Below are 7,685 nucleotides of genomic sequence, written 5' to 3' on the forward strand. Positions count from 1 at the left end.
TGATTTTTTTTTGTATTACATTTTTGCACATCTTGGCCTTACGACTTACCACGAAACGCATTGTTTCGTGACTGATTTCTTGTACTTTGCAGCTGAATAATCATTTTGTGTAACAGTGATCTATTTTAGAAGATATTCAATATATTATCGTCATACGGATATGAATTGAAATACTATTCTAATCTTCACTTGTGATCGAAAACTAATTACATGGTTTTTGTAAAACGAAGCAACAACCGTTTGCAGGCCTATAATGACAGTAATCATTTGCTTTTCACATTTATTTAATCAAAAATACAAGTTCTTGATCAAAGAAAAGGTAAATTTTCTTACAAAAAGTGTGGTTTGCGCTTGATAAGCTACTGTTGTTGTAAGAAGTTCTCGGACGTAAGGAGAATAAATTCGCAACAAAATGCTATTCGCTGTTAAAGATGATAGCCTTATTTTTCCGGAAAATCTCATAAAAATTCGACGAATAAATCAAAAGATATTAGCTTTCATATCCTGTAACATGAAAACTCCCAAACAAAATGTATGTAGAAATAGAGTTCTTTTATCATTCCCCTTCTATATTTTAAATAATTTTGATAAATTGTTTAAATTTTATTTAGTATTTAATTTGGTTATTAAAAATAATTCAAAAGCATATTTTGGTTCCCCGTTGGAGCAACCCGATAAGCAGTAGCATTTCAACACGATTCAAATGTTCAACACGATGAGCAATTAAATAATTCACAATGAATTTGAATGATCAAATCCAAAATTAACGTCAATAAAGTTAAAATTAGCTATTTTGTTAGTTCAGAAAATGGATATAAAATTACTCACCAGGACTTAACTGCAGCATCGGCGATTCCAACGTTTCAAAATCGGGGAAAGTCGCCCCCTGATGGAACTCGCTCATATGGGGACTGCTGCCCGGGTGGGCAAACGACGGGACCTGTCCACCGACAACAGGCGCCGTCACTGCCTGTCTTGCAGACCCATCGGACGAACCACTCGAAAAGGATGCCCTCGGGGTCGGTATGGACAGTTTTAGCGGAGACTGGCGCTTTCCCGGTGGCAGTTCCGAGTTTCTCCGCGTCATCGGTGCTGGCAGACCGTTCGATTGTTCGGGCGCTGTTAGCAGACCGTTGCCCTCGGTCGGCAGAGTTGGTAGGCGTAGGTTCGAAAATGGACTAGCCATTGTTTTTTTTTTTTTTTTTTTTCACTCACAAGGCACACGCAACACACGCGATATGGATTAAAGATGGATGATCGCTCGTGTAGTTCGTTTTTCTTTCTTTCTTCAAATTCTTGGCCGCTTTTATATTGTTTTCTCACCAGCCGTGTTTTGTGTTTATATAAACTTCGATCCGGGGAGGGTTGGGAAGCGAAAGAAATCACAAACAATAAAAAATGAATCCTAATAGTTTCATTTTCCTTCTTTTACTCTTCCCGGGCGTAGCAAACAGGTTTTGCTCCTTGGTCAGTTAATGGACATGTTCCGGGCAATGTTCCGCGGGCAAAAGAATAAAATAAACCTCCGCACTTGTTTACATGTCACGGTCAGGGTGATGTCTGTGTTATTTAATTCTTGTGAAAAGCCTACCCACATACACACGTACACGCATTTTTCATCAGCCCCGCCAACCAAAACTGTGCCAAAAAAGAAAAAAAAAAGATGTAAAAACTGGAACGAGCAGCGTTTGAAATTGGTTCAAAAATTGGAAAACACGGTTTTGGTCGGTTTTAAAAACTGCCAAATTAAACCTGACAAGCTCTTGGAAAATGCATCGTAGAAATGCGGGTGTGTTGTTCGTTTTGGCAACAGTGTTCCTACCCTTGCTTGAACCCAAGCGTGAGGAGGAACTTAACCTCTAAATCAAGCGAATGATTGACATCATGAGTTTGTTGCCGGTCAGGTTAGAGACTGGGGACTAGTCGGGCGGTTGGGGTTTAAAAGAAAATCATGGCCAGGGACCACGTTGTGAGGTAAATTCAGTACACTCTACCCACCAGCACTGGTCACGATAATCATCAAGGCCAGCCAAGGTTTACGATCACGAGAATCTAGAACATTTCGAAGTTGTTGTTGGATTACAGGGAGCGTAAAGGAAGATGGAAAATTCTTTCTCGAAAGCATTTTTAACTTCCCGGGCCATGGGCGCACACGTGTGTACGCGCATTGAAGGGGAGGGAGTCCATTTTTCAGTTGCTTTGCGTGTCCCCCTTTTTAAGCTTTGCGAGGCATGTTTTTCGCGACTAAAAATAGCTGGAAATCGTTGTTGCCCTGTGCGCGTACTGAGGGTAAGTTGGTGTTGCGTTCTGATAGTCTAGGAGCGGACGATATGCGGTTGCGGTTGCGTTTTGTTGTCCCGCCAGTAAACCGGTGCCCAGACGCATTACAGCTGGGCGGGGATTATGAATGTGTTCGTTTGTTTGGACAATGCTCCGCACACGGTCTTCTTATGGCTATCGCGCTGTCTGAATAAACCGATACGAAGTTTATGAAGCGATGCCTTAGAAGGGGAACAGTTGGCAAGAGTTATAAAAGAGTTATAGGAATAAAATTAAATTAAAAAAAAATAGACAGACGTGTCTGTCTGTCCGTCCTTCAGAAGTACTCTTGCTTTAGTGAGAGCTGTAAGACAACAAAGTTGCACTCTAACAAGCAAGGAATTGTACTGCCAACAATTAAAAGCATTAATTTAATGTTTCTGTGTACTTGATCTCCCGATCTTGCGTACATGAAGCGAAACAAGAAACGATCGACGGTACGGAAAACATAAACCTCGAACCTGATTAGAGCTGATTTTACTACACCAACTCTACCCGACCCTGTGTGTCCCAGTTTTCTGAGACAGGCGACACAATTCCATTAAAAAAAAAACACCAGAAACCTTCAGCTGTAGCTAGAGGCCTACCAAAACTGTTGTGGGCGAACCTTAGCCTCCGGACAAACCGAGAAGCCACCAGCTGAGGGTAGTTTTCGTTGTGAATATCTTGACGGTGGATCAAGACGCTACCCTACTGGCATTTGACTCGCACCAACTCAGCTCGAACCACCGGAAATGTGTGGGAAACGTTTGGAACTTTGCGTAATCTTCTCACTCGTGGCTATAAAGACTCACTTGTAACAGCTTCCGAAAGACCGGGGGACACCAAACACAACACACCGTCGTGCCGTTGCACGTGAGACCGAATCATCAGCAAGCAAGCGGTAGAGATCTTGTAGGACCAGACTGCTGTTACTGCTCCCTTGTGTCACACACGCGCGCTCGTCCTCGCACACCTTTTCTCTGTGAAAACGGTCGGGCCCGGTGAAGGTCGTCTACTAGTACGCTACCCCGCTCTACACCAGCGAGACGTCATCGATAATCGCCTCGTGCGTGTAAAGTGCGTGTGCGACACCGTGTCACATGTGTCTCTCGTTCGTTGCGTTCAAACACGCGCACTCACTTGTGAAGATTTCTCCTACAGTAGGGTTCACAGAAAATTCTAACACCCAACTCGCGAAATTTGAAATTTGCAAAAGGCACACACACACACACGCTCGTACGCAGCTCAACACGAGAGGAACGCACGTTTTTTCGCGCGCGTGTTCATCGACACCACAGACCGAAAACGTTCTGAACCTGCGAAAAACGCGGAGCTCGATCGCAACTACACGTCGCCGCTGACGCCGACGATGCGAATGTGAGCGAATGGTCCGCGAAGGTGTTGCGTGTACTAAACGCCGCTCCCTCCACCGTGGTGTATTTTGTGCCCAAGGATGACGGTATGATTGACGATCGATCAAAAGAGCAAGAAAGCGAGCGAGCGCCGTGCAATGCTGGTGAGCGGAGTTGCCGTGAGCGTGATCGCTGTTTGGGGATCTCCCACCGACTGGTTTTGTTTTATGTTGAAATGGAAATTACTCCACTTTGGTGGCAGAAATTACTCTCTTTCTAGGTAGAAATGTGTGCATTTTGTACAGTCCGAACTTAAAGTAAAGAGATCCAATATAATAATTGGGTCGGCAGGTTAGACTTTGTTTGTTGGGCCGACGACGGGCCGTTTATCAGCCTGAGTAAATTAAAATTAAATTTGCCTCGACGTGCATAAAGAAACGCTTCCCTCCCAACCGATGATATATGGGCGATCGTTGGCATGGGGTTTGTATGCGGATTCGTTGATTGAATTTCATTCTTTCCAACACGATACACGATACGGACGGGCAAATTGATCTTCTCCCTTTGATAGCGTTTTGTTGATTGGCGCGGAATGCACCATAAGCGCAATGGCAACTGTTGCGATCGTGCACCGATCTTCCAAACAGTGCACGTAATATGTTGCATACTTATGGAGAAGAAATCTATTTTTAAAAACGGATCAGAACTTCCAAGAATCACCCGGCAGTTCCCATCCAATTGGGCGGCAATAAAATCCTAATTTTTCTCACTCGCAAACCATGTGCTTCACCCCAAGTGCTGTTAGCTATTACTTAACGACACGATCATAAAAACAGTGCTAGAAAAGTGTGTCCCATTTGAACGGGAGCAATTTGTTTAAATTACCACGCACACGTCCCATCGAACCTCGAACACATAAAGGCCGACAGCCAGTCAAATAGGTCTGTCACTGTGCGTTCCGACAAAAAAACAAAAACATGTGTTCCGAAAGTGTATGTACCAGGCGCCCCCTTCCGGCAGGGGGTAGAAGTTGGAGATGAAAAGCATCTACTCCTCACCGGCCATAAATATGCATTAAGGAGCCTGGTGTGGCTACAATTATTGCCGCACAACTCTCTACGCTCGCCCTCGCATCGTAAAGCGTTGAGGTATGGGACAAAACTGTGTCGAATTGATAATTATTATGCTGCATATGGACGCTCCTGGTGGTGGTGGTTAGTTCGTTGGGTCGGAGTTTTTCTTTTGCGAGTACACTTTTAATGCCCCGAATGCATCACGCCCGTTTCAATGGACCCCGTTTAAACGCATTTACATTTTAATTGCACACACACTGAGACGGATCGCTCGGTTGGAGCCATTCGTTCCCCCCCCCCCCCCCCCAGAGCAGGTCATATTTTGAAATATTTTCGAAGGCATCAAACAGGTCCTTGTTGTGCGGTTAAGAAAAATGCACAGCTTCGAGGTGTGATTAGGTTGGAAGGTGACAGAAATCGAAATTGATCGATTGACAACAATTGCACCACGGGCTGGACAGTTTGATTGGGGTAGGTTGGGGAGTTTACCTTGTACATTGCACACAGGAACACAGGCGGTTTGAATAAGGTTTTTGTCTACTCAGCATGAATTAATGAGCGAGTAAGGGAAGTTTTTTTTTATTCTTTGTGGGGTATGGCAGCACATGATGGGAAAAAGCATCAGCTGATTGCAATATCCCTTTTTCTGACAACCGGCTACCCGAGTAATCAGCAACTTTGGTGGACAACAACTTAAAAAATATAAACAAAAATATGTCTTAACAAATCACGTTAATTTTGAAAAATCATAAGTTGAAGATTACTTTGAATTAAGGCGACATATTTTAGCAAATGGAAAGAAGTAGAGTTAAATTATCTTTCATCAGAATATTCCATCAATATTGGATGACGTGTAAAATAGTTATATGTCTTCAAAGTTGCTGATTACTGGGAACCAGGTGGGCTGAAATATGAAGGTTGCGACAACAGTTTGATCAACTGTCCCAAAAGTTTTGGGCCAATTCTCCAAAGCGTTTGACAGTTTACTATTGCCGCAACATGGCAGATGAAATCACAATTGCAGCACGTCGTTCCGTACAATCAACCCAGCAGCTTGGTATATAGGCTCATACACAATAGAGCTGCTTGACTGTTTGAAATGATGTGGTCCAATTGTGATATCATCTGAAGACACCTTTTCTCTTGAATGTCGAAACATTTTCATATCCACTGACACTTCTATCCTATCATGGTACCATAAAATCTTGCGAAATCATCTGAAAACCCCCGGCGTAAAACGAAGGCAAGGTAGGTTTATCAGTTAAAGCACCCGTAAAACAAAACTTCCCCAAAATGAGGCTACTGCAATTTTTACCCAACAAATTTTACAAAAACGAGGTCAAAGTTAAGGCTGATTACTCTAGAACGCTTTTATGCCAATGCATTTCGGTTTTCTCGAACAATTTGCTACTCCAAAAGCAGTTGTGTTTTGTTTTCTGTTTTGCCAAACAGCAGAAAAGCAAAAACATAACAATCCCAACCATGTTTACTATATTGTTTACGTTACACTGGCGGGTGCATTTTCTTCCGGTACGATCCCCGATGGTTTTGGGTTTCACTTGGGGCTGGGAAGTGTAGTTGTCGACTGATATTTGTATTTTTGTTCTTGTTACGCTACCAAGTGAGCTCATGATGGTATGGTCGTGATCATCATTAATGATTTGTTTCAGTTTTTTAAACGGGAAGAGAAAACAAATATTTTCATTGACACTTATGCCGTGCGCTGTAGTTTTGAATGGCACGAAAATAATAATAAAAACATTACAGCGACAAAACAATCGGTTGCAAACCAATTCGCCAGTGCTGCATGTGTTTTGTATAGCGTGATAATGCGCGTAGTTCCTATCTCCCATATGGTCTAGTGGCTAGGATATCTGGCTTTCACCCAGAAGGCCCGGGTTCGATTCCCGGTATGGGAAAGATGAGTTTTTTTGCCATTTTCTTTTTGTGTAGTGTTGAGAATTTCGTTCCAAGCCTATTTGAGCCTAAGTTCAAAGAAAACCACAAAGGTAGATTTTTGCATCTGTATTTTAAAGGGAAAAGCAAATGATAGGGTGCGGCGAATCAGCTTTAAAGAATAGCGCTAACGAATATGAAATCACCAGCAAAAAATAGATACAGAATCAGCAAAAACAGTTATAGAAGCGCGTGCCATTGATATGGAATATGAAATATGAAATATGACAGGCGGTTTAAATGCACGTTGTATATTAGCCGGTTGAAAAGTTGAAATATGTAGAAAAGCTTCTTAACATCTTTGTTAATCAACTTTTAGATTTAAGCTCTCCAACCGACTAATATATACCCAGCATATAAACCGACTGTCATATTTCATATTCCATATCAATGGCACGCGCTTCTATATCTATTTTGACTGATTCGCTAATGTATTGGGAAGGGTATCATATTACCTTGCTGTATTCTCTAAAGTGGACTTGCCACACCGTATCATTTCCGTTTCCCTGTATTGCTGGGTAGACGAAAAGACTAGACTTACAACACCTGCACAGACCGACACTGAGCCTTTCTTATCACCAAGGATTTCCTTTTCGCTACACACTAATTCTAGCAGGTCGTAGAAATAAAGCGAATATTTCTGGTCATCATGAACCGTCAAATCGGACATAACACACACAAACCTCACTGTTCTACATTTTGTACAATCACTGCTTTCAATTTATGTATATATTTTCTTGTGTATATATTGTTTTTTTTGTGTGTTTTCTGTTTTTCTGATACATACGAATGTCGGTCCGGGAGTACACCCTCACGACTGTATTTATGTGTGTATGTATGTGTTTGTGAGTGAGTAGTAGTGTTGTATGAGTATTCTCCGCTAGCATCCTTTTCGATTTTTTTTTTCTAAACTGATCTTGTGTGCTCTCGATCGTTTTAGTTCCAGCGTTTCTTCCACCTATATCACTATGTCTCACTATACAAATATATACACTGATACGGG

General features: G+C 42.3%; 1 non-coding gene across 1 annotated transcript; it reads left to right on the forward strand.

Moving 5' to 3' along the window:
• The first annotated feature begins 6,573 nt into the window (after positions 1-6,573).
• Positions 6,574-6,645, forward strand: Trnae-uuc (transfer RNA glutamic acid (anticodon UUC)). Its single transcript has one exon. It is a non-coding gene; the product is annotated as a tRNA-Glu (tRNA).
• Positions 6,646-7,685: the final 1,040 nt, after the last annotated feature.

This window comes from Anopheles maculipalpis, chromosome 3RL (assembly GCF_943734695.1).
Source record: "Anopheles maculipalpis chromosome 3RL, idAnoMacuDA_375_x, whole genome shotgun sequence".
Lineage (NCBI taxonomy): Eukaryota > Metazoa > Arthropoda > Insecta > Diptera > Culicidae > Anopheles > Anopheles maculipalpis.